The sequence below is a fragment of the Macrotis lagotis genome, chromosome 4 (genome assembly GCF_037893015.1).
Source record: "Macrotis lagotis isolate mMagLag1 chromosome 4, bilby.v1.9.chrom.fasta, whole genome shotgun sequence".
Classification (NCBI taxonomy): domain Eukaryota; kingdom Metazoa; phylum Chordata; class Mammalia; order Peramelemorphia; family Peramelidae; genus Macrotis; species Macrotis lagotis.
In genome coordinates, this window is record NC_133661.1 from 112514313 (window position 1) to 112542254 (window position 27942).

Here is a 27942-nt window from a genome sequence, read left to right on the forward strand (position 1 = left end):
GGTAATCTCAATTCAATTTCATTCCTGCTAAATTCAATCCATAATCCACACTTGTCTATAGCTTCTGGATTCCAGACTGTGTTATTTAATGTATTAGCTATTCTAATAAGCTCCATGGATCCCAATAAATTGAAAATATATGCCATATATGCCTTCATCCCCCCCCCCAAAACAGATAAGAATGTTGACAGATCCCTATTACCTGTGAGAGGCACTCCTTTAAGATCACACTCAATACTTCTAGACTATGAGTCTATTAGACTATTAGACTATGAGCTTGAGAGCAGGGACTTTCTTTTGCCTTTCCTTGTATCCCCAACACTTAGCACAGAGTCTGGCACATATTAGGTTCTTAATAAAAGTTTATTGGTCGACCAATCCACTAATTATGTATCTACTGGAGGATTCTTTATCCCTTGACAACTCATAATTGCCTCTGAACATAACATCAATACATGAGGTGGAGCCAATTCGAATAATAGGATTCATTTTATTTTCTGACTTTATTTGTAATACATTCTGTTTGGGTTCATAAATAAAGGATATTGTTCTTGAAGCGATAATGAAAAAGGGTAAAAATTTCACATATACAAAACTATTCATAGCTGCTCTTTTTGTAGTGGCAAAGAATAGGAAATTGAAGAGATGTTCATCAGTTGGGGAATAGCTGAACATATTGCGTTATATGTATGTGATGGGACACTATTGTCCTATAAGAAATCATGAGGTATAGAATTTCAGAAAAGCCTGAATTTGATGAATTGATGCAGCATGGGATCAGCAGAATCAGAAGAATATTAAATAAACTGGGGCAGCTAGGTGGCACAGTGTATGGAGCACTAGCCCTAAGTTTGGATCTAACCTCAGACACTTAATAATTGCCTAGCTGTGTGACCTTGGGCAGGTCACTCTTAAAACCCATTGCCTTAAATAAATAAACTAAAACAACATAGGGTGATTATCAACTTGTTCATTTCAGCAGTACAATAATCAAAGACAATTTTAAAAGATTTATGATGGAAAATACCATCCATAGCCAGAGAAGGAACTGTGGAGTTTAAATGAAGACCAAAGCTTATTATCTTCAATTGTAAAAACTTACCTTATGTATTATGTAATTTTTCTCTCTATAATGTTGTCTTTCTTCTGTTTGGATTTGATTCTTCTCTCACAACATGATTAATATGAATCTATTGTTTAGCATGGTTATAAATGTAGAGCCTATATCATATTGCTTCTGTCAGGAAGAGGAGGGAAGAAAGGGAGAAAGGGAGAAAAATATAAAACTCAAAACCTTGCAAAAAAATGATTGATGTAGTTGGATGACATATAGTTGGAAAAACAAATAACATACTTAAAATAGATAGATAGATAGATAGATAGATAGATAGATAGATAGATAGATAGATAGATTATAGATAGAAAGGATATTGTAATCTCTTACCACTTCCTTTACTATTCAGAGGTAGGTCCTGATCTAAGAATTTTGTCTGAATGATAAATATAGGAATAAGTCCAGGATGTCTCCAAAAAGCATGGGAAGAGGGTTTTCTAGAAATTATCTATAAACCTTCTTTTCTGAGGGTATTTCCCTCAAGGTATACCCCCCCCTCATTTCTTATGCAATCAATCCCAGGCTAACCGGGGAATACATGTGGCCTCTCAGTTCCAGCTATATCCACTAAGTGGCACTAGAACCCTGACTACTTAATGAAAGAACAGGCTTTTTCATTTCGCTTGGCTCGGCATGTCTTTATTCAGGTGATTTGCTGTGAAAATTTAATTAGCACCTTCTAAAAATAATTAATTTGTCCTTATTCATCCTCTAGAATTATGTAGCTTCATGCAATTTATTTCTTGGTTTGTGCTAAATAAATGGGAGTAGGGGATGAAGGGGAAGATTTCAGGAGCAAAAGTGATAAGTTCCCTACTCCTCAGTCTGAAAGGGCTTATGGGTAGGTTTTCTACCCTCTCCCAACCCCCAGCTTCAGGAACAGCCTCCCATTTTACCTCAACAGTCCACAGCCTAAGCAGGGCATTGTTTAGGTTTGGCATTCAATTTTTCTGTGGGCTTTAACAGATTTGTGAGCATATCCTGGAGAAATGCAAACAAAAATGACAGTTTGTATGACTGGATGAGTAAATAGATTGTCAGGGTCAAAATAGATGCATGGTCTAGCTATAAAGGGAGATATCATAAGAAAATTATGGATAGGAAAACAATTTATGAAATAAACCAGATTTTGATTATATCAAATTTTGATTTTTATTATATTAAAATTTTGATTATATTAAAATATAAAGATTTTGTACAAAAATAAATATAGCCAAGACTAGAAGGTACATAGAAAATTAGGGGAAAATTTATAGGCAGATTTTCAGATATAGATATATCTCAGGGGCGGCTAGGTGGCGTAGTGGATAAAGCACCAGCCTTGGAGTCAGGAGTACCTGAGTTCAAATCTGACCTCAAATATTTAATAATTACCTAGCTGTGTGGCCTTGGGCAAGCCACTTAACCCCATTTGCCTTGCAAAAATATAAAAAAAGATATATCTCAAATATGAAAAGAAACTATCAAATTTATAAAAAGTCCCCAATTGACAAATGGTCAGAGGATATGAACAAATAATTTTTCAGTGAAGAAATCAAAGCAATAATTAGTCATATGAAAAATGCTTTAAATCATTATTGATTAGAGAATTACAAATTGAAACAATTCTTGGGATATCATCTTACACCTATCAGATTGGATAAAATGATAGGAAAAGTGACAAATGTTGGAGGGCATGTGGAAAAATTGGAATATTAATTTACTGTTGGTTTAATTTGGACACTTATTTACTGTTGGTGGAATTGTGAATCGATACAGCCTTTTTGAAGAGCAATCTGGAATTATGCTGAAAAAGTTATAAAACTGTGTGTACCCTTTGACTCACAATACTTCTATTAGGTCTGTTTCCCAAGGTGATTAAGAAAACAGGAAAAGAACTGTTATGTTTTATAATATTTGTGGCAACTCTCTTTGTGGCTGCAAAACAACAACTAGAAATTGAAGAGACCCATCAATTGGGAAATGGCTAAATGAGTTGTGACATTTGATTGTGATAGAATACTACTGTGCTGTAAGAATTGATAAGGTGGTTGAGTTTAGAAAAACATGGAAAGGGGGCACACCGGTGCAGTAGATAGAACAACAGCCTGGGAGTCAGGAGGACCTGAGTTCAAATGTGATCTCAGACACGTATTACTTACTTAAGTGTGTAATCTTGGACATAGATAGATGGATAGATAGATAGATAGATGATAGATAGATAGAAAGGATCCTGTAATCTCTTACCACTCCCTCTACTAAACCCCATTGACTTGAAAAAAAAAAAGAAAAAAACATGGAAAGACTTACATGAAATAAGAAAGAATGGAATGATCATTGTACACATATTATTCTGAGAACAACTTTGACTAAGACATTTTGAGTATTATAAATATTCAAATAAACTACAAATGACCTATGAAAAAAGATTCTATCCATCAGAGTGATTTGGGGCCTATAAACCTCAAGAAATCTTACCAGGTCTTTTGGAAGAACATCCACTGTTATGGGAAGAAAGAAGGAAAGAGAAGGAAAGGAAGAAGGAAAGAAACTGAAAGAAAGAAAACAAAACAAAAGAAAGAGGAGCTGTGTAGCTCCTCTTTACATTCTATCACTTGGTGTTTATGACTTAGTTTCCTCCAGTAGATACTGTAACCCTGTTGGCTTACTTCAGTAACTATGGGTTCCTCCTCTCATAATCACTTATAAAATGAAGCAGGAAGAAGAGATTTGCTCTGTGCTCTCCACCATTTCTAGGTTTTCCCTTTGCCACTATCCTTCACCACTAACTTTTCCTTTGAGGTTCATTTGTCTTTTATTTTTCTAGTCTTCATTTGTCTTTTATTTTTCTTCATTTTGTCTTTTTTTTGTCTTTTTTCTTCATTTGTCTTTTTTTTATTTTTTTTTCCCAGTCATCTGTCTCCTAATCATTACTTCATCATAGAGTGGAACCAAAAGGCATCTTAGGAGCCATTTGGTTCAACCACTTCCTTTAACAATTGTAGGAACTGGGGCCCAGAGAATACTTGAGTTTAATACCACACTCATTCTTCCCTTTCCTTTCAGCCCTTGCCCCCCATCATCAGAAATTTCACTGTTCACATCAATATCCTCTCAATTATACTGGCAATCAATTTAGCATCCTCAGTAACAAGGATCTATACTTTATTCCACACCTCAGCTCCCCACACACACCCTCACTGACCCCACACCACAGGGATAGTCATAGCTTGTATCTTCTCAGCAACCATGATTCTGAACTCTGAAATTCCTTTCTCTGATCATAGTCTTTTCCCCTTCCTTCTCACCCTGCCTCATTCTTTCTAAATTCCTTCTTTATCTTCACCCTAACCTCCAGCTCTTCCAACCCTCTCTGTTTTCCTGTGTCCTACCCTCTCTTTCCCAAATTCACAGTCTTGATGCTATGGTTGGTCTGTTCAACTCTATACTATCTTCTGATCTTGAGTCCCTTTTGACCTTGTCCCATCACTACTCATACATTACCAAGTTCCAACACACAATTACCCCCACCCTGCATTTTGTCTTCTCTGTTCTTGCTTACATATTGCTGAAGAAAGTCACATAACTATATTGATTGAATCCACAACAAATTTGTTAAGTAATCCTAGGTGTACTATCACTGCTGTACAGTGATCCTTTGATTCTTCCATCACTGACTCTATAAAACTCTATAGATTGACTATTTCAAGCTTTTTCCCTCAACTATCCCTCTCGTCCATCACTTTCAGCAAAAAGTCTGACTTCTTACTTCATGGGAACTATAAAGGCCATCTGGACATTTCTTTCCTCTACATTATCTCTCTTCCTTTCTTTCTGGTCCTTTCGAAAGAGGAGACTCTTGTTTCCAAGGATAACCTTCTATTGGTGCCCTTGATCCCATCCTCTCCTGTTTTATCTGGAGGTTTGCCTTCCTTGTCCCTGCCCCATGTTTAATCTTTTCAACTTACTCTCTCCTTTCCTACTGTTTACAAAGTTGCTCAAGTTTAGTGATAATCCCAGCTTCATGGATATACCTCTCTTGACTTCTGTGACAACTCCCTTAGTCTTCCTCCCGCCTGTCAAACTGTTCTTAGTCTCCTTTGAGAGATCAATATTCATTTTCTGCCTACTAGGTTTTGGTCTCTTTTACCACCACCATCACCACAACAACAACCACTAGTCCTGGTTCCTGTTCTCTTCTCTTCTGTACATTTTCTCAGTAATCTCATCAAGTTCTCTGAATTCAATTATCATTTCTATACAGAAGACTTCCAACTTCACCTCTAATTTTATTCTAAACTCCAAACTTGTACATACCTATCTTTAATAATACTTCACATTTATATAGCACTTTAAGGTCTATGATGTTTTTATCACATCATAATATGATTGTGGTGATTTTACAAATTGAGAAACTGAGGTTCAGTGAGGTTAAGTGACTTGTCTATGGTTACATTGTTGGTAAGTGTCAGTACCAGACCTTGACTCCAGGTTTACTGATTCCTAATATAATGCTCTTTTCATTCTTGAATGCCAAGATAGAGAGTGTATACATAACTTGGTGGACCATGGGGAAACCAGAAAAGATTCTCAGGCAGAAGCATGGTCAGCATAGAGTTTTAAGAAAATGATTCTAGCAATGACTTGAAGAATGACTTAGAGTGGGAAGGAGCAGGGCAGGTGGGGGGGAGGGGGGAGAAGAGAGGGCAGAGGTGAAGAAACCTATTAGAAAAAAATATTAAAGTAACCTAACATCTAGGTGGTACAATGGATAGAGAGCCAGGTCTGGAGTCAGGAAGACTCTTCTTCCTGAGTTCAAATTTGGCTTCAGGGACTTACTAGCAATGACTCTGGGCAAGTCACTTAACCCTATTTGTCTCTGTTTCTTCATCTGTAAAATGAGCTGGAGAAGGAAATGGCAAATTATTCCAGGATTTTTGCCAAGAAAATTCCAAAGAAGGGTCAAAATAACTTAACAATGACAACAAAGAGGCAATAAGAATCTGGACTAGAGAATTGCTAATGGGAGGGGAAAAGCAGGATCCAGTGATTCTCAAACTACTGCAGAAGTATATATTTATTCAATTCTAAGAGCTCTTCTATCTCCTCAATTTGATCTTGAGAAAAAAAATGGAGAAAAAAAGAGAGATAAATTCTTCTAGTGCTGAATTCAATATACTTTACCTTCTGGTTTTTCTAAGAATGGCACTGAGAGTAAATATAAAATTCAAACAAACATTGATTATAACGTGACATTTGGAAATTTATTCTAACAGATTAAAAAGCTATTCTTATCCTCTGTTATAATCCTAGATCCTGTCAAATAGGAAGAAGACTTGGAAGTCAAGGGCTAGTTCCCTGGGGACTGAGCCTTCCAATACCTAGTGTCCAATCACATCCCAGGAGATAATTAACCTTCAATTAACACTAGTTACATTTTCATCTCTTCTGTCCCTAGGTCTCTTGATATAAATAACTTGTCCAATTAGCACACTCTGATCCTTCCACTGCAAGAGAAATCTGGTTCAAGACTAAGTCAAAAGGAAATGGAAAAATCTGCTCTTATTTTAACTGGATTTTAGTTTAATGCTAAAGTCCTTGGGGATTTTCCTTTGGAAAATTTCTGTTGACAGCATTATTATTTTCTCTTGCATCCCTAGAAATGTCCCAGACTCTTCCCTCTAAAATATTTCCAACCAGTTGCTAAGTCTAATTAATTCTACCTCTTCAACATTTCTCATCTGTCTCCTTTTGTTGATTCCTTTGGTCATCAACCTTGTTTAGATTCTTATCAATTCTTATGTGAATTACTATAATATTCAGAAACAAGGGGAACAATGTCAAGAGAGCTGAATTTGGAGTCAGGGAACTGAATATGAATCCTAACTGGGCCACTTACTACCTGTGTGACTTTGGGTAAGTTACTTAATGTCTTTGGGCCTCAATTTCCCATGTGAAAAATCATGGCCTTGGACTAGATGGATTTAGTTCTAAATTCATAATCCTACGGAACCTTCTAATTCCCTTCCCTGACTTTAGCTTCTCCTTTCTCCTGGCTCAGTAGTTAGAACCTAGAACAAGAAATACCTGGTTCAAACCTGGCCTCAGATACTTACTAGTTGTGTAATGCTAGGCAAGTCACTTAATTCTGTTTGCCTCAGTTTCCTCATATGTAAAATGAGCTGGAGAAGGAAATAACAAAGTACTCCAGTATCCTTACCAAGAAAACCCCAAATGGAGTCACAAAGAGTCAGCACCAAATAATAACAAACTCTCCTATCTACCCTCCACACATTGTCAAAATAATTTTCCTAAAAGGCATAAATCAGCCTATGTAACTTTCCTTCTCAAAAACCTTCAATGACTCCCTATTTCACAGAGTTAAGATGGGAAAACCTCATAGATCATCTAGACCAGGTCATATCTGAACAAGAGCCTCCTCTACACTATTTCTAACAATTGGTCATGTAGCCTTTGTTTGATATTCTCCACTGAGTGGAAATTTACCTTCCCCTGATGTCCTATCCTGGTTTTTCTCCTCTAGATCAATGTCCTTCCTAAAATATAGTGCCCAGAAATGAACTCAAAATTTCAGATGTGGTCTGATAAGGTTATTATATAGCAGGACTATCCCTTATCTTTTAATGAAACCTAAAGATTATATTAATTTTCTTTGTTTGGATTGCTTTTTTGTCATATCATTGTGGGGTTTTAGTTAATTATTTTCTTTGTTTGGATTGCTTTTTTGTCATATCATTGTGGGGTTTTAGTTAATTATTTTAAAATTAATTTTTTTAGATTTTTAAGTTCCAAATTCTCTTCCTCTCTCAGCCCCATCCCACTTATTAAGAAAGCAAGCAATCTGATTCCCATTTTATATATATGAAGTCATTTTGCCCTATCACTGTTGATTTATATTGAACTTGCAGCTCCAGATCTTCTTCAGATGAATTCTTAGCAATCAATCAGCATTTATAAATGCCCATTTTGTGGTAGGAGCTTCAGCAGATATCAAGGAAGTAAATATGAAAATGAAACAGTCCCTGCCCCATATAAACTCCCCAGGCTGACATTCCACAGGATCTTAGAATTGGAAGGGACCCCAGTGACCATCTAGTCCCACTCACTCATACTCCCCAAAGAATTCCCAAGGTAATATCTTTAATAAATGAACATTTAGGTTTTACTTAAAGACCTCCAATGAAAAAGGACCCACAACCCAAGATAGGCCATTCCAAATACAGGTACTACTAATCATTAGAATCATCAAAAACCTCTTGATTTTGCATTTTAAGACCTAACAGAATAAGGCTAAGCTCTCTTCCATATGGTAATCCTTTTAGTAAATATTAAAGTCCTTCATACCTTTCCAGCCTTATGTCATATTACCTGCCCATTCATATATGTTATATTACAACCAAATTTGCATATTAGCCCTCAGACACAATATTCCATCTTCTTTCTGTGTGTCCCATGCAGACTGTTCTCCTAGATATTACAACCAAATTTGCATATTAGCCCTCAGACACAATATTCCATCTTCTTTCTGTGTGTCCCATGCAGACTGTTCTCCTAGTCTGGAATACACATCCTCCTCACCTCCACCTTTTAGAATCTCCAGCTTCCTTCAATGTTCAGCTCAACTCAATGACCAATCACAAGCCCAGAGGATCGATGACAGAGCATGCTACTTACCTCCTAACAGAGAGATGATAGACTCTGAGTGCAGAAATAAGGCATTTTTTTTTAGTCATGGACAATACAGGAATTTCTTACAAGAGTTTGGGTTTCTTTTCATTTTATTTTTGAGACCAGGACTCATTTCACCCACATAATCAATCCCAAGTGCTGATTGACAACATGCCTTTTTTTAATCTTCTTAAGGCAACTTCACCCCCCCACCCCCCAGGCTTACCATATTATAATCACAGTTAGTGTGAATTGACTTTAGCCTTTCTACCACTCAGAACTATCAAATTCAAATTATCCACCAGATTTAAGTCTCCCCCAGGAGCAGGTTTTACAGGGATTCATGATAATTCATCTAGCTCTTTTTCTTTTCAATGGTGAGAGACTTGAGAATGGGGATAAAGGGGAGGGAGGAGGGGAAAAAAGATGAGAGGGAGGGAAAAGTTTTGTTCATTGAAAAAGAAAATTAATTTTTTAAAAAATGTTCAATTCAGGTGCCATTTCCTCCATGAAACCTTCCTTAATCCAAATAGTTGCTAGCATGTGTTTATTCTTTAAATTGTCTTGTCTTTGTTTAATCTATGTACATGTTATATATTGCCTCCTCCTCAGAACATGGGCCTCTTGGCAGTGTTTCATTTCTACCTCTGTATTCCCAGTACTTAGCATAGTGTGACGAGGAGCAATGATCTGTATATCTCTGGCTCAGCTCAGGAGAATTAGCATCAACACAGGTATTCCTCCTCCTCATCCCCTCCCCTTCTTCCAAGTCTGAACTCCACTAGCAGCAACAACAACTCTGGCAATTTTTTCCAATTAACAAGTAGTTATTTTCTCTTCACCATCCCATTGGAAAAAAGAAAAGAAAAAACTTTGTAAGGAAGATATATATATATATATATATATATATATAAAGAGAGAGATTAAATACATAGATTAGATATAGATATATATGGATATAATCAAGCAAATACAAATTTCCATATTGCCCATGTCCAAATATGAATATGTCATTCTGTATTTTAGTCCATCCCTTTTCTGTCTAGAGATAAGTCACATTCTTCATCATTGGTCCTCTAGATTCATGGTTGATCATTGCCTTGATCTCAAGTATTACTAAATCTTTCAAAACTGCTAGCTGGTGTAGTGGATAGAGCACCGGCCCTGTAGCCAGGAGTATCTGAGTTCAAATCCAGCCTCAGACACTTAATAATTGCCTAGCTATGTGACCTTGGGCAAGTCACTTAACCCCATTGCCTTAAATTTTAAAAAATGTAAAAAAAACCTAATCTTCTTGTTGTAGCATAAGTTGTTCTCCAGGTTCTGTTTACTTCTTCATTTGACACTGAAAGTTCTTAGCCTGGCTCCTTGCTGCCTTTCTAGCCTTCTTACACCTTACCCCACTCTATACACTCCCCTCCCCAGTTATACTGGCTTCCTTGCTGTTTTATGAATACAATACCTCTCATCTCTCCCATCTCTCATCTATGCTTTTGTATTAGCCTTTGCCCACCTCTGGAATACTCTGCTTTCTGACTTCTGCTCTATAGTTCTTGTTTAGTAATTTTCACATGTCCAACTCTCTGTGATTCCATTTAGGGTTTTCTTAGCTTATAATTTTCTTCTCCAGCTCATTTTACAGATGAGGAAACTGAAGCAAACAGGTTTAAGTGACTTGCCCAGGGTCACACAGTAAGGATCTGAGGCTAGATTTGAACTTCCTGACTCCAGGCCTACTATTCTATACACTTCACCACCTAGCTGCCTCTACTTTCTCTGCTTAGTTTCCCTCCATTCCTGCAAGAATCACCTCAGGGATGCCCATCAATTGGAGAATGGCTAAACAAGTTATGGTACATGAATATTATGGAATATTATAGTTCTGTAAGAAACCATAAATGGTCAGATTCTAGAGAAACATGGAATGATTTACAGAATCTCATCCTGAGCTAAGGGAGTAGAACCAAGAGAACATTGTACACATTAACAACAACATTGTGAGATGATCAACCTTGATGGAAACAGCTCCTCTCAGCAGTTTGGAGAGCTCAGACAACCTTATTAAACCAGTTATGGATGATGTTATCCCCATCCAGAGAAGAAAAACAAAAAAACTTCAGAATCTGATGAACACTTTATGAAAATTATCGCATGTGTTTCTCTTTTCCCTTAATACTAATAATCTGTAGGGACTAATCTGTAAACATGTTTATCAAAAATGTATGTGTACAATGTTAACCTGACTGTTTGTCACTGAGGGGAGGGGAGGTAAGAAGGGAGGGTGAAAGGAAATTTTGTAGCTTAAATATATATATATATATATATATATATATATATATATATGGATATGGATATGGATATGGATATGGATATGGATATGGATGAATTTCCTGGTCTCTTCAGATTCTAATGCCTTCCCCTTTCAGATTATCTTCATAGTTTTAATATATGTCTTGTGCATACCTAAATATTTACACAGTCTCTCCATTAGAATGTAGACTACTTGAAAGCAGAGATTGTGAGGGTTTGGCTTTGGTTTTGGTTTGTGCCTTTCTCTGTAACACATTTGTGTTTGTCCAGTCATTCACTTAGTCATGAACTACCCTTTGTGTCTTCAAAGCATGACAATACAGTCCAAAGGCCTTTCTTGGGAAAGATATGGGAGTGATATGCCATTTCCTTCTCTAGTTGATTAAGGAAAACAGAGGTTAAGTGACTTGCGCAGGGTCACAAAGCTAGTAAGTGTTGAGGTTGTATTTGAACTCAGGTCTTCCTGACTCCAAGTTTGCACTCTATCTACTGAGCTATCCAGTTGCCTATCTGGCACATAGTAAGCACTAAATAAAATATTTTTAACTAATTGACTTGCCTCAAACCTACTCCACACAAAATAGAAGTTTCTCTTATACAAAAATTCTGAGGAAAGTTCAGACTTAGATTAGCTTCAAGATCATTTTCCTACTATAATATTCTAGGATTCTGCAAAATGGACACTGGTGGTAAGGGAACAGGGTACAAATTCTGTATTGTATCATCAAGTGAGATGTTGTTTCAACTCAAGATTTTAATGATTCACTTCTCTAAGTAATGAAAAAATCACTTCACCATCCAGGGCTGAAAAAGATCCCTCCCCTACCCTTTCCACCTACCCCCAAACCAGTTTCAAAAGCCTAAGTAGAGCCAGCAACCTTCATTATAATATGACAGCAGTTAACAGGAAGAAATAAACATGTATAACAGCTCCTTGTCAGCTTGCTTCATAGTTCATTCATTTATCTTTAAAGGTCTTCCATTAAACAGATAAGCACATTCTCCCTCCCAGATTCACAAGGTTACATTTCTAGGACACACAGCTGTTTCGCTTTTTATCCTTCTTCAGTATCAATTATTCCCATTTCATGGACTTGGAACTGATCTAAAGACATTAGCACATCTGCAAGCTGAAAGAGGGATGGCAAAGCAGTATGGGAAAGGTTTTCTATTGAGATAAACTCACTCAAATGTGCGTAATATTACAAATCCTAACCAAGGTCAAAATCACGTCCAGTTCCCTTGATCTCCATGCACCATATGATGCAAAATGAGGAAAAGTTTAATATACGACTGAGAAACACTTTGTAGAAGTCAAGCTTATGTAGCAACACTTTGACAGGAGTACTGGGAATGTTAACTTTTTTTTGAAACCAAAATTATTAAAAAGAAAGGGGAAGGAGAGATTCCTCTACTGTATGGGATATAAGACCTTCAGAGATTTCTCAGAACCGAGGTTCTTTACAATGTACAGAGATGAAACAAAGAAGAATAATGTTAGTGAACGCTTGTTTGTAACAAACAAAGATGGATCATTGATAACTCTCTATGGTTGTTAAAGCACAATACTTTTGTTATCTGCTTGAGCACCAAGCTCAGGGGCCTATACCAAGTGCTGAAAATACCACAGAAAATTACTAATGGTTCTTGTCCTTCAGGATCTTCTGTTTTTCTGGGGAATACAATAGGCAATTGGGTGGTACCATGGACAGAGTCCTGGGCCTAGAGTCAGGAAGACTCATTTTCCTGAGTTCAAATATGACCTTAGACACTAACTACTAGCTGGGCAAGTCACTTTGCCTAGTTTACATCAATTTCCTCAACTTTAAAATGAGATGGAGAAGGAAATGGCAAATCACTCCACTATCTTTGACAAAAAACAAACAAACAAACCCAAATGGGGTCTTGAAAAGTCATATATGACTAAAAAATGACTGAACAACAATACAATAGGTAGACAGAGAGGTAAATAAAGGATAATTTGAGGAAGGGATGTTAACAAGAAACCAGGAGGCTCAGGAAAGGCATTTGAACCAGCCTTGAAGAAAGCCAAAGATTCTAGGAGGAAGAAGTTGGGGAGTGAGGTGGAAAGTGAATGGGAAGAAGACATGGAAAACAATCTAAAGAAAGATACAAAGATAGGACATGGAATATACGTTCATGTAGAAGCAAGCAGTCCAATTTGGACAAAAGTTAGGGGAGTAATGTGAAATATATCTGAAAGAGTTTGTATTTTATCCCAGAGGCAATAGGTAGCTAGTGAAGATTATTGAGTAGAGGAGTGATGTGCTCAGATATGAGCTTTAGTAATATTATTTTATCAAATGTGCAGAGAATGAATGGGCAAGGGGTGAGATCAGAAACAGGGAGACCTATTAGGAGACTACTGATATAATCTAGATAAGAGATAATAAAGGCCTGAACCAGGAAAGTGACCATGTGAGGTAAGAGAAGGTGACAGATAAAAGAATTGAAGGCAAAATCAATAAGACTTGGCAACTGATTGGATGTGAAAGATGAGCAGGGCTATGTAGCGTGTAAGCATCCAGTGGGGTCCTTAATAAATTATGGAAGTTAGAGGAGGGGTGGATTTAGGAGGAAGGATAATAAGTTCTATTTTGCTAATGGGGTTTTCAGATGGAAATGTCCAGCATATGACTGTGATGCAAGATTAGAACTCAGCAGGGACTAGATATATATCTATATAGATTTGGGAGTCTTCTGCCTAAAGATGATAACTGAACTCATGGGAGCTGACTTAAGGCACTTAAAAAAAGAGAAGATGAGCCAGAATAGAGCCTTGGGAACCACTCAAGATTAGAGATGGATGATGATCCAGCAAAGAGGACTGAAAAGGAACAATCAGAAAGGTAGGGAGAGAACCAAGAGAGGGGGCAGCATCATGAATATTAAGGAAGAAGAAAACAATATCAAAGTCAAGAAAGGTAAGGAATGAGAAATGGCTGTAAGATTTGGCAGAGAGGTCACTATTAACCTTGGAGGGAATGATTTCAGTTAAGTGGTAGGATCCATTTGTAAGGAAATGAGAAGATGGAGGGAATCAATATAAATGAGTTTGACTCTGAAAGGGAAGAAAAGTGTGCAGTGATAAGTGTGAGGGGATGGTAGAATAAAGTGAAGGGTTTGGGGTGTTTTTAGGGTTTTTTTAATAAGGCAATGGCTTTAAGTGACTTGCCCAAGGCCACACAGCTAGGTAATTATTAAGTGTCTGAGGCCAAATTTGAACTCAGGTACTCCTGACTACAGGGCTGGTACTTGGGGTGTTTTTTTAAAGGACAGAGAATTAAGAATGTTTGTAGGTAACAATAAATGAGGAGAGTCTGAAGATGGAAGAATCATCAAAGGAGCAAACTCAGATTAGATGGAGAGGAAGGAATCAAAGGCAAAAGTAAAGGGTCAGTTTGGGGGGAGGAAGGGAAGGAACCTCTTTCTCAAAGACCAGAACAAAAAAAAAAAAAAGAGAATATAAGATGAGAGAAGTGTTTTGAGAAGTGATGAAAAAGTAAGGAAGCTTATAATGGATAGCCTCTTGTTTTCTTAGGAACGAAGGAGTTGAATTCCTCTGCTGGGAGGAACAGAGCAAAGGAGATGATGTGGAAAGGGAAAAAAATATTTGGAACAGTCATGACAGGGAGAAGGAAAGATCAACCAGGGAAGAACAAAAGGACTGTTGTACAACAGTGAAGCCATAGTTCAGGTTGAATTTTGTTTTGTTTTGATTTGGCTTGGTCTAGATCTGTGATTTCATTGATATGCAATTTCCCATTATGGAAACTCTAGCAATGCAGGTCAGCAATTTTCTGGTCTGTCATTTATCATCTTGAAGAATTTCTCTGCTTAGTTGAGATTATATAAAATAGAAATATATAGTAGTCCCAGTCAGCACAGTTGTGTGACTTAACTCCAGAAATATTCAGAGGAAAAAGACAGATGATGGGAATTCCCCAGAGTTGGGGTTCGACCAGGTACAAGGAGAGAGAAGTTCCAAGGATTGGAGATGTGTTCAGTTGAGAAGGTTTACTTGTGGAAGAAAGAAAGCAAGGTCAGGGCAAAAGTAATGTATGGAGAGTAGGGAATGGTAGAAAGATTGGGAAAGAGGTCTCTGGTGGAGTGTCCAAAAACCTGTTCTTGGCCTTTTCTTGCATAAGAGTTTTTACCAGTGACTTAGATAATGGAACAGATGGTATCATTATTAAATCTGCAGATAACCCAAATCTGAAAGGGATGAGTTATGCACCAGATGACAGTCATGATCTCAAAACATACAGACAGGCTAAGGCTAGGCTATTATATTGAATCTAATATAATGAAATTCAGCAGGGTTAAATGTAAAGTCTTAAAAGTGGGTTCAGAAAAATCACCTTTAGCAGAGGATTCAAAGTACCAGAGGATTCAAAGAATCACAGGCTTTGAGAGTTGGAGGGATCTTAGAGGCTGTTTGGTCCATCCCAAACAAAAAAGGAATTCCTACTTGATCATCTCCCCACCAGTCTCTGAGAAAGGAAAAACCTGCCCCCTCTCAGGATGGCCCATTCCACTCTTTTGTCAGCTATAATTTTTTGGAAATATTTTCTGGCATCATATCCAAATTGGTCTTCTTGCCACTACTCCTGGTTCAACCCTTTGAAATGAAGTAAAATTAGTCTAATCTCTCCCAGACATGGCAGTCCTTTAGATACTTAAAGATTTATATTATGTCAAGGTTCAATGGATAGAGGACTGAATCTGGAGTTCAAAAGACTCATCTCCTTGAATTCAAATCTGGCCTCATTACTAACTGTGTGATCCTGAGTAAGTCACTTAATTCTCTTTGCCTCAGTTTCCTCATTGTAAAATGAAACTAGAGAAGAAAATGGTAAACTTCTCCAGTATCTGCCAAGAAAAGCCCAAATGGGGACCTGGAGATGCCTTAATAAATCATTTCTTCAGGGCAGCTAGGGGTGTAGTGTATAAAGCACTGGCCCTGGAGTCAGGAGTATCTGAGTTTGCCTTGCAAAAACCTAAAAAAAAAAAAAGACTTAGAGAACTTTCACCTCATGGCACAGTGACAGAGGTGGATTGAAAAATGTTTAAAAAAAAAACCTAACTCATAAATCATTTCCTCCCCACCTCTCTCCCTGCCTTGGATCTTCTCTTTACCAGGCTGAACATAACTCAGCTAATCTTCACATAACATAGACTAAAGACCTTCATTTTTCTGGCTCCTCTGGATATTCAATGTCCTTCTTAAACCCTGCTCTCAAAATGAACTCCAGGCTCCAGAGAAGGTCTGACAAGGACATGGTTTATCTCCCTATTTCTGAAAGCCAGACCTCTCGTAATGCAGCCCAAGATCACATTGGTTATTTTGACTGCTACAACACACTACTGATTCATGATTAGGCAGCAATTTGCCTGAGAAAGATTTTTCATGTTTTCATAAACTTCAAACCCAAGATGAATCAACAAGATAATACTTTAGGTTCCCCAAACTACTAGAAACTTTGGAGAGCAATAAGAAAAACTAGAACTAAGGAAGAGATAATACTTCCCTGGTTGGACTCCATTTCAAGTATTGTTCTAAACATTCCATTTTAGGAGAGACACTTACAAGCTAGAAACTATTCAGAGGAGGGGAATGAGGTGCTTCAACTTCATGCCCTATGTGGATTGGTTGAAAGGAGCATGTTTAACCTAGAGGAGTCTGTCTCAGCATCTGAAAAACCATCGCATGGAGGTGGGATTAGAGTTGTCCTATTTGACCAAATAGTTCCCATGAGGACAAAAGGAGGAATAATGAGTTTAAAAAAAAAAAAGGAACTAGAACTACTTCTCAATGCCTCACATGATAATGGATTTTTCTCTCCTTAGCGAGCTTCAAGTAAAAGATGTGCCTAAACTGTATAGTACCTAGATATATAAATATAAGTAAAGAGAAAGATAATCCCTGCCCTCATGGAGCTTACATTCTAATGAAAGAAGAGAACATGTAAATAAATGCTGGTCATTTGCCTATCTGTAATGTACTCAATCTTCATCCCTGCCTCAATGAAACATTCTGTTATTTCAAGACAGAATTCTTCTACATGAGTCTCCCAACTGCTAGTAGCTTCCTCCCTCCTTAATGACTTTATTTTATTTAATTTACATATTTAAATTTATTTATTGCATGTATCTCGTATATATTTTTATATATGTACTTATTGTTTTCCTATTCAAATGTTAGTTTCTATTGACACAGAGTTTAGATTGAGACTTTTTTTAACGTGGGGAAATTTGTTTTGCTTGACTATACATATTTCGATTGTTTTGTTTTGTTTTTTAGGTTTTTGCAAGGCAGTAGCATTAAGTGGCTTGCCCAAGGCCACACAGCTAGATAATTATTAAGTGTCTGAGGTCAGATTTGGACTCAGGTACTCCTGACTCCAAGGCCGGTGCTCTATCTACTGTGCCACCTAGCCGCCCTGATTATACATATTTCTAGATAGCTATATGTCATAGTGAACAATGGTCCAAATCCAGAATCTGAAAAACTCATCCTCCTTTGTTCACATCTAGTCAAATAGATACTTACTAGTTGTGTGACCCTGGGCAAGTCCTAACTGCATAATTTACTATTTTATGAATCCCATTTGCCTCAGTTTCCTTATGTGTAAAATTAGCAGGAAAAGAAAATGGCAAACCACTCCAGTTTCTTTGCCAAGAAAATCTCAAATGGACTCAAGAAGAGTCAAACAGGACTGAAATGATAACAACATGTTCCTAATAGGATTGGGTTTTTTTTGTTTTTCAATTACAGGACTGGTTCAGGGAGAGAGAATGAAGACTTGAAAATAAATTAAAACTGAATTTTAATAAAAACAAAAAGAATGTCATCTTGTGAATGTATTCCTGTCACCGAGCACAAAATGTTAATTAACTGCTCATTTGCTTGTTTATTTCTGTTAAGTGCCCCCTATTTGAAGGGCACCTTCCTGGGTGGGGAAGGGAGAGAGGTACAAATACCTGAGCTCTAGAAGATTACTTATATTCTACTAGAGGAAAACAACATGTACAATATGTAGGAACATATATCATTTTATAACAAAGAGAGAACAAATACTAACAACTAAAGGATCAGTGTCAAGAAAAGACTTCCTGCAGGAGGTGGCCATGAAGTGATCCTTGAAGAAAGAAAGGCAGTCTAAGAGTCCAAGATGATGGAGAGCATTCCAGGCCTAGGGGACAATCCTGTGCCAAAGCAAAGAGACAGCATCTTGTGGGAACAGCAGGTAAACCAGTTTGGCTTGAAGGTCAAGTTTGTAAAGGGAAATCATGCACAACAAATCTGAAAAAGTCATCGAGCCTGATTCTGGAAAGGTTTGACATGCCAAGCTGAAGACTTGTCTATTTGATTCTGGAGGCAACAGAAGACTGATGAAATTTGCAGAATAGGCTCATGCCACAGTGAAGCCTGTACCCTGGGAAAAATTATTTTGAATGGGTTGGAAAGGGAATGGCGTAGAAGCTGGGATACCATTTAGGAGACTTTTGCAATAGTCCATATGAAAGGTGGTTTTTAAAAAAGTCTTAATCAAGACCATGAGAGGGATAAAGAGGAGACAGATGTAAAAGATTCTGGGGGATTTCCTAGCTCCTCAAAAAAAAAGTTTTCAGGGTATGTTGGAGAAAGAAATGGCAAACCACTTCAGTATATGTATAAACAAAACCCTAAATGGGGTCATCAAGAGTCCAACATGACTAAAAACAACTGAATAACACTGCCACATGTTTGCTAGACCAATTTGAAATACAACAGTAGAAGTTATGGTTCAACATTGTTTCCCCCAGCAGAGACACTGTAAAAAGTTCTGAGAAAAAGAAAACAAGCACAGCAAAGCCTTGACTAACTGGAACCCTCAGGAAATGAGTTCATTTGTTTATCTAGTTTAATCCTTGTTAAAAATCTTTTTAAAAAATGTTCATCTATGGGGTGATTAGGTGGTACTGTAGATGGAGAAATGGCAGTGGAATCAGAAAGGACACGAGTTCAAATGTGACCTCAGACACTAGTTTTGTGACCCTGGGCAAGTCATTTAACCCTCATAATAAAAATATTACTCTTTCTGTATAAGTAATTTTAATAAGCTGAAGATAAAAGGCCTGGGTTTTCATTTGTCACTTACCAGTAGCATAAAAAATCAATTCTTGGAGCACCATTTTTCTCATCTTTAAAATGAAAAATTTGGATTTGATGACTCCTAAAGGCTTCTACAAAATTCTGCCATCCTCTGATGAGTGGGTGGTTCTAGTGCCTGACACTTGAAACACTCTTTCAACAGATTCACCTGTTTTTTTAATGTAATAATGATAATAATCTCACATTTGTTTGTTCGAAGCTGCTTTCTAACTGTCATCAAAACTGGAAAAGATTAAAGTTTTCTTTTAATAAATCATGCTTTCTGGGTGGACACTTAAAAAATATGAAAACCATTCAATCAGTCTTGCAGTTAACACCTGCCTAACTGGTCAAAAGCAAAGAATAAAGAAATTTATTGCATTGCTTTGGTAGCCTGGAGGCAAGTCTAAGAGAGAAACAAATCACCTACAGATTCTCTGCTGGGGAATTAGTCTCTTGAAAGAAAGTCAGACAAATCCATGCTTCCAAAGCACAACAGCTCCCAGATGTTAACTTCCCTGCCAGTAGTAGTTTGATCAGAAACTCCAGAGAAAAACTGAAATTCTTGAAAACAGTCCAGTTTCGGGGCGGCTAGGTGGCGCAGTGGATAAAGCACCGGCTCTGGAGTCAGGAGTACCTGGGTTCAAATCCAGTCTCAGACACTTAATAATGACCTAGCTGTGTGGCCTTGGGCAAGCCACTTAAACCCATTTCCTTGCCAAAAAAAGTTATTAACAGTCCAGTTTCTTCATTCTTTTCAATTAATTCCCCTTTCTGGCAAGAGGGGGGAAAAAATATGGTTGAGAGGGCACTAGGTTGAGTCTCAATGTGTGCGTGTGTGTGTGTGGGGGGGGTGATGACCAGAAATCTTCCCATTTGGTGGGGTCTCATATTCCAAAGTTGATACTTCAAGGTCAAGTGCCCTCCTAACTCTGCCACCAGTACCTCTCTCATTTAGGATTTCTTCCAGTGGCATTTCTTAATTATGAGCACCCTGCCCTTATTTCCAGCCTAACCTCAGAAAGAGAAGAAAAAGGCTTCTGAACCTTTTAGTTCTTATCTGTAAAATGAAAAAGTTTAGGCAGTAAACTTTCCAAGATCTTTTCCAACTCATGACCCTATGACTCAATGTGATATGGAATTATGCCAGGAGCAACTGAGGCACTGAATTGGAATACAGTGAACAGACCTTAAAATATTATCAACAACAACCAAACCATCTGTCCAAAGATCTTCAGAGCTGCACTTCGTATAATACACAAAACTGACTCCATCCAAAAAACAAATGGCTAAAACAATGATAAAATTATATTTAGTTATTAAGATAAGTATGAAGATTTCAACAGTATATGAAAATAATTTCTTAAATTTCAAAGCAAAAAAAATTGGAACCAGCAAAAATGGAACTATTTTAATAATAATAATAGTGAGAATTTAAATAGTACCTACAACATGCTAGGACACATTGGACCGCTAGGTGGCGCCATAGAGTGGCAAGCCTGGGAGTCAGGAAGACTCATCTTCCAGAAATCAAATCCAGTCTCAGATACTTACTGCGGGACCCTGGAAAAGTCACTTAACCCTGTTTGCCTCAGTTTCTTCATGGGTAAAATGAGCTGGAGAAGAAGGTGGAAAATCACTCAAAGAAATTTGCCAAGAAAACCCCAAATGTGATCACAAACAGTTGGACAACCCTGAAAATGACTGAACAACTCTACAAATATCTCATTTGTTCTTCACAACAACCCTGAGAGAGGTAGGTACTATTATTTCTCTCATTTTACAGTTGGAGAAACTGAGGTAAACAGAGGTTGAGTAACTTGTCCTTGAGTTACCTTCCAGGAACATCTCTTATAATGTTCCAAGGTAGGAGTTTTTAACCCTTTTTGTGTCATCATTCCCTTTAGTAAGTAAGCTGGTAAACCCTAAGTGGCCCTTATCAGGATATTTTTTAATGCATAAACTAAAATGCATAGGATTATAAAGGAAATCAAATACATTTTAAAAAAGATGTGATTTCTCCCCCCCATCCAAGTTCAAAGATCTCTTCAAATCTATCCACTGACCCCTTAGGAGTTCCAGATTAAGAATCCTGCTTTTAAAGAAGTTGTTTGAATTTAATTAAGTGTATGTCTTTTAATTAATTCAAGTGTAAGTAGTTACTAAAGAAGTTGTAGTAATATTCAAAACAAATTTTTTAATAAATCACTTAAACTATTTTAAAACAAAAAAGGGTATATGGTGCATCTGATTCAGTGAAATGTCCACTTCCATCAAGGTCCCCTTGGCATCTGAAAAGAACTGAGGGTTCTATGGAACAAAAACTATTATTTTTTCTTTCTTAAATGACAGATAAAGAAGAGGATATATCAATTATGGTTATTATTAGACTTTTAAAATGCTTTAGGGGCATCCAGGTAACATTGTAGAAGGAGTTCCAGACCTAGAAACTCATCTTCCTGAGTTCACAACTGACCTCAGACACTCACTAGATGTGTGACCCTAAGCAAATCACTTAACCCTTAAAACCTCAGTTTCCTCAGCTGTAAAATGAGCTAGAAAGGGAAATGGCAAACCACTCTGGTATCTTTCCCAAGGAAACACAAAATGGACTTACAAAAAAAATGGGATATGACAAAAAAATGAACAATAAACAAAAAAAATTTATTGTCATGAATATCTACTATCCCTAAACATACTTCAAATTCCTTATCAATAAAATGTCTGTATAAGGCTTCAGATAGGGAAAAAATTGTAAAAAGAAAATAACAAAAGATGAATAAAAGTATGATAGTGTGGTAGTGTGGTCTGGTAAAGGAAATCCATCTTAATTGTGAAATTTGCATTAAATATCAATTCTTCTCATGCCTATTATAATAAACATCCTGATACCTTTGGTATGGGATTTTCTTGGGAAGTTTGAAGAGTTGAAATGTTGCCAAAACAAACCAACAATTGCTTAAAATCAAGAATGCATTTACTCATTTGTAGAAAAGGTATTTACTGAACCCCTACAAGGCTCAGTTCTCTGCTAAGCACTGTGGGGAAGCAAAGAATCAAGACACTATGCACCTTGCCCCCAAGGAGCTCACAGCTGTGATGGAAAAACAAGACAAAAATCCAAGAAGTTTGAGTGGAATGGTTAAAGAGTAAGTAAAAGTTTAGTAGAAAGTGAACTGTGTAATGGAAATGAAATGGCAGACCCAAATTGCCTTTAAGTGATGACTTCACAAAGGATATTGAAATGTCCTGCAGGTGTACCATAATGATTTAAAAGGTTGGTGTCTACATTTGATGCCACAATCCAGTGTGCTAGTTCTGGGTACCTATCATATACATTACACACATTATCTCACTTGACCCTCCACAACAACTCTGTCATCAAGTATTAATATACCCATTAACCAAAAGATTAGAATCAACATCTTTTGATTCTCAGTCCATGCTTCTTTCTACTGCCTTTCAAAATTTTATTTTATTTAAGGCAATGGGGTTAAGCGACTTTCCCAAGGTCACACAGCTAGGCAATTATTATCTGAGGCTGGATTTGAACTCAGGTCCTCCTGACTCCAGGGCTGGTGCTCTATCCACTGCAACACATAGCTGACCCCCTGCTGACTTTTTAACAAATGAGATAATGTAAGTGAAAAATGACTTGATTATTATGTGAAAAATGAAAGATTTTCTATAATAAAATAACAATTCCTTTGGCTATTTTATACAAGGTATTGAAGTTGGTTATTTTTTAAATTCACTTGGAGAATTTTTCCCACTGCCTTTCCCAAGGAAACCAGAAATTAAGCACTAAGATCACAGGAAGATGAATGCAATCTTAACCTAAACCCTCAAAGATGTGCTAGAAAAATACAAATCAGGAACAGCTTCCAGGCAAGGTAAATTGAGAGGCATTGTTCAGGGGAAAAAAAGCCTAGCTGAAATTAGAGATTCATTTCTTTGGGTTATTTTAAAATGAAAATATTCTTCAAAGATTATCACATTAATGCTAGAGTCATTCATACTTTAGTGTGAATTAGTTTCATCATCTATTTTCTTCCTTATCACCACCAGAGATTGTATGCCTTTAGGGAACAGTAAGTTTTTATTGGATCAAAGAAAGAAAACAGGCTTAATTCTGGGGTATGTGACCCTATTCAGAGAAGACAGCTGGTGGTAGATAAAATATTATTGGGGGGGATACATATCATGGAGAAAAACAAGCTGGTAACAGACAAAATATTATTTGGGGCACACAGTTGTACTAACCTTCAAAAAAAGATTATTGTCAGTATTTTTCCATGAATTTGTTCTATAAGTTTAGAGCTTTCCTAAGGGGAGACCATCTTGATGGCTTCATGGCCATCAAGGCTAATTCTATAATAATGGTTTCCATGCATAGATTCTAAAAGCCACAGATCCATAACAATTTGTCAGTTTGAATATCAACCTACTTATCATCATCAATGTTAATTTGCTTCCTCTATAAACTGACCACAATTTACAGGTAGCTCATCAGAGCTGATACCAGAAAGAAGGCATAATGGACACGTGGATTAGACAGTGGCTATCACAGTACCATTCAACAAAACATAATCAAATACCTTCCACCTATCAACCAATCAATATGCATTTATTTAGCACCTACTCTATTCCAAACTCTTACTGAAAGGCCTTACATTCTACATATAGCATTAAAATTTAATTTTAATTTTGAATTTGAATAATTCAGATTTTTTTACATCATCTTCTACTATTTCTTACCAATAATTTCTTTCAGTTCCTTGTCCCAATGAGTGATTGATTTAACAGTGACCAATTGTGGAGCAAGGACCTAATTTCTTCACCCAACATGAAGAAGTCTTTCCAGAATAGAGCTTCCTCTAAACATTTACCTAAAGCACCTACATAACAGTAATGTAATTAGAAGACAGGATAAGGACTTCTTCCCTTATAATGATTGGGATTTAAAAATAATTAAAACTCAAGCCCAGGTTTCCCTCAAGATATAGGAGGTAATAGATTCAATGAAGTTTAACCAATATTTGTTAAGTATCTACTATATTTCCATGTATAAGATGTAGCTAGAGGGTAAGAAAGAGACAAAAATTAAAAAGACAGAGCCTGGTGTAAGGTAATAAGGTAATAAAAGAATGTCTAAATTGGCAATTGGAATGGGAAAAAAGATAATTGAGAGATAATGTGGAGGTAGAACCTTGGCAACTAATTGGAAAGGGGTTGAGGGAGTAGGAAAAATCAAAGATGATTTTGAGTTTTTGAGCTTGTGTTGACTTAAGAGAGCTGTCCAAAAGTGAAATGGACTGCCTCAAGTGGTAGCAATTCACTCCTTAATTGATAAATACTGATTCACATCTGACCATTGGACCCAGATGGCTTGCACAGCACTCCCTCACTCCAATTCACAATCTTGTTATGACATCAAATCCTGTTCTCTTGGTCTTCTTCAAGAATGAAGGACAGGGGCGGCTAGGTGGCGTAGTGGATAAAGCACTGGCCTTGGAGTCAGGAGTACTTGGGTTCAAATCCGGTCTCAGACACTTAATAATTGCCTAGCTGTGTGGCCTTGGGCAAGCCACTTAACCCCATTTGCCTTGCAAAAACCTAAAAAAAAAAAAAAAAAGAATGAAGGACAAACAACAGTAACAAATGGTCAGAGGTTATGAATAAGCAACTATGTGAAAGTTAGAAAAGAAAAATGAAAATTAATAAAAGACTGGAGCTCTATTTCATATCTATCAGATTGGCAAAATTTAAATAAAGGAGAATGACAAATGCTGGAAGACCTATGGGGAAACAAGTATGTTTATTCCCCTTTGGTGCAGCTATGAACTGATCCAACCATTTTGGAAAATAATTTGGAACTATGACCCAAAACTATTAAATTGTGCATACTCTTTGACCCAGTGCTATCACTACTAGGTCAATGCCATAAAAAGATGAAAGAAAGAAGAAAAGGGCTCAATAAAACAAAATGTTTACAGCAGCTCTTTTTTTTGTGGTGGGAAAGGATTGGAAACAGAATGCTCATCAATTGACAGAACAAGTTAAGGAATATGAATTCCAAAATATTGCTGTGCAATAAGAAATGAAGAAGGCAATGTTTTCAGAGAAATCTGGGAAGACATAGATGAAATGATATAGGGTGAAATGAACATAACCTGGGGAACACATTATACAATAAATATAAATACTTTATAACAATTTTTAATAGATGACTTTGAAAAACTTAGAAATGCTGCTTAGTATAATGATCAACTATAATTCCAAAGAATTAAAGATGAAACTTGCTACCACCTCCTAACAGAAAGAGTGCAATTAAGAATGCAAAGAGGGGCGGCTAGGTGGCATAGTGGATAAAGCACCGGCTCTGGAGTCAGGAGTACCTGGGTTCAAATCCGGTCTCAGACACTAATAATTATCTAGCTGTGTGGCCTTGGGCAAGCCACTTAACCCCGTTTGCCTTGCAAAAAAAAAAAAAACTAACAAAAAGAATGCAGAGACATAATTTTTTTTGGACACAAACATTGCGATAATTTGTTTTGTTTGACTATACATATTTGTAACAGGGGTTTTGTCTTTCTTGTTTTCTCAGTTATGGAGGGTTGGAGGAGGGGAGAGATGGGAGAGAAAGAAAATATATATCTGAAAAGGAAATAAAATTTTTTTAAAAATTCTTTAAAAAATAAAAAAGAGGAATGGCTAGGTGGTGCAGTGGATAGCACTAGACTTGGAGTCAGGAGCACCTGAGTTCAAATCCAGCCTCAGACACTTAATAATTACCTAGCTGTGTGGCCTTGGGCAAGTCACTTATCCCCATTTGCCTTGCAAAAACCTATAAAAAAATTAAAAAATTAAAAAAAAGAATTTGTGAGCTTCCCATCTTTCTGAAGTAGGAACTAAACGATCTCTTGTGGATGGTCCCATATTGTAGGAATTCTTTTTCTATGTGGGTCTGACTATATAGCTGCTGGGGTCCCTATTAGCACTCAAATTCTGTGATTCTTGAAAAAGAGGATACCATCAACAAAAATAGGGAAGTTGACTGGAGGGGCAGATTTGAGCAGTAAAGATAATGAAGTCAATTCTGGGCATATTGAGTTTAAAATGCTGAAGGGGGCACTGAAGTGGAAGGAGATACCTTAGAGGCAGTTGAAAATGCAGTTTGGATGGCAACTAGGTGACACAGTGGAAAAAGCACCGGCCCTAGAATCAGGAGGACCTGAGTTCAAATCTGACCTCAGATACTTGACAATTGCCTAGCTATGTGACCTTGGGCAAGTCACTCTTAACCCCATTGCCTTAAATAAAAAAAAATTTTAAAAGAAAGAAGATGCAGTTTGGAATTCAGGGAAGAGATTAGGATTAGAGATAAAAATTCTGAAGCCATCTGATAGTAAAAGTCAGGGAGTACCTCAGACACTTGATACTTACGCGTGTTGCCTTGGATGAGTCACTTAACCCAATTGCCCACAAAAAAATATTGGGGGAGGGAAAGTGATTATCTTATCTACTCAAAAGAGTAGATAAGATAAACATGGGAAAGAATCACCATAGAAAGAAGAAAGGTCAGAATCTTGAGAAATGACCACATTTGGAGGTAGTAAGGAGGGAAAGGGCTACAGAAAGAAGAAATCAGTGGGGGCGGCTAAGTGGCGCAGTGGACAGAGCACCAGCCCTGGAGTCAGGAGTACCTGAGTTCAAATCTGGTCTCAGACACTTGATAATTACCTAGCTGTGTGGCCTTGGGCAAGCCACTTAACCCTATTGCCTTGCAAAAAACTAAAAAAAAAAAAAAAAATCAGTGAAAGATTTAGAAGGAACAATGAGATAAGATGAAAATTGGGCCTTTAACTAATGATCTTTCAGGGTGAATACTCCAAGACAATTTCAAATTGATTAGTCTATTTTGTGACTAAAAAAGACAAGAAATTTTTTAAAATTCTATCTCCAACTTGCCCTCACAACTATCCTAGAAGACAATACAAAGTTTAAGGTTTCCACCATAGTTGGAGTGATCATTTGTAATTTTTTCTCTTATTGCATTAAAAATCAACAACCTACGTCATAAAACTTTATGTCCCTTGACTTCTCCAGGCAATTCAAGGCTAGCATAGACGTCAATAAAGAACAGCTTCCTTCCAGGCTGCAAGAGAAATTACTTGGTCCAAATAGTGTCAACTTTGGCATTCAGTTCAGAAGAAAGAAAAGCAAAGGGGAGGAGAAAAGAACAATTTAGAAAACAAACAAAAAAAGTCTCATCTGATCTTGTATGTGTCAGTCATATTCAATTGTCTACATGAAGTCTACATTCACAAATGCAGTTGGCTAAATGAAAAGAGATTTTAGCTCAGGGACAAACTCAATGTGGCTACTCTTGGACTCCATATCCTAAAGAAAGATGATCAATTGGTCCCCAAATTCAGAGTTGCTGTAAAACGGGTCACATTAAGGTTATTGTAAACCTAAGCATATAATAACTTATATTTATATGCCTCTTACAAAAGATTTTTCTTACAACTCTAGCTACCTAGGTTTCTCCAGTCTTAAAAGAAAATCTCAGGGACAGGGGCCTCAGAATTTTTTTTTTATCTCAAGGGGATTGAAAGAAACATTCCAAGGTCTCAGAAAACCCGGAAAGTTCAAACTCAAAGTTCACAGAGTCTTTAACCCTCTTCCT